The 568-nt window shown below is 41.9% G+C and overlaps 1 long non-coding RNA gene across 1 annotated transcript; it reads right to left on the bottom strand.

Moving 5' to 3' along the window:
* Positions 1-59: 59 nt before the first annotated feature.
* On the bottom strand, positions 60-542 carry LOC111240077. The gene is made up of 3 exons (XR_002665904.1): positions 439-542; positions 202-288; positions 60-106 (listed from the first exon to the last, which is right to left on the bottom strand). It is a non-coding gene; the product is annotated as an uncharacterized LOC111240077 (long non-coding RNA).
* Positions 543-568: the final 26 nt, after the last annotated feature.

Here is a 568-nt window from a genome sequence, read left to right as displayed (position 1 = left end):
CACACACACACACACACACACACGAGCTGTACAAACACACACACACAAGCTCTACGTACCCACTCACTATTCCACCAGAATAACCGAGATGCTCAGAGAAAGACTCCTGTAAAATAAAAATAAAAAACAAGCAGAAATTAAAGTTCATTCATTTTGCTCTGAATTGTTCATTCACATGTGTGTGTTCAGTCTTTCTTGTACCTCGATGTGCTGGAACATGTAGGGGTGGTTGCAAATCTTCCTCAGTTGCATGATAGTGTTCATCAGGGTCTTCGTGCCTCCTTTACCCTGGAGGATTTAGAAGGAAAAACAACACAGTAGAAAAACACACGTTAGTTTATTTTTGAGCTTCGATATAACATTCCTTGTGCTAGACTTCATGTCTACAGAATAAGTTTCCACCAATTATATTTAAAGACGTTCTCTTCAGCTTCTCACCTTCTTGTCTTTTTCTGACCCATCTGTGAGCAGGACTCCCTTGGCCTGCATGTGTCTGTACAAAACCCTCTGCAGGGCCGACATGTCGCACTTTATCACGTACTCCACCTACAAAGCAACAGTAAGGGAA

This window comes from Seriola dumerili, unplaced genomic scaffold, assembly GCF_002260705.1.
Source record: "Seriola dumerili isolate Sdu_G_001 unplaced genomic scaffold, Sdu_1.0 BDQW01010075.1, whole genome shotgun sequence".
Taxonomy (NCBI): domain Eukaryota; kingdom Metazoa; phylum Chordata; class Actinopteri; order Carangiformes; family Carangidae; genus Seriola; species Seriola dumerili.
The sequence above is the reverse complement of the archived record's forward strand: the minus strand, read 5'-3'. Positions and strand labels throughout refer to the sequence as shown.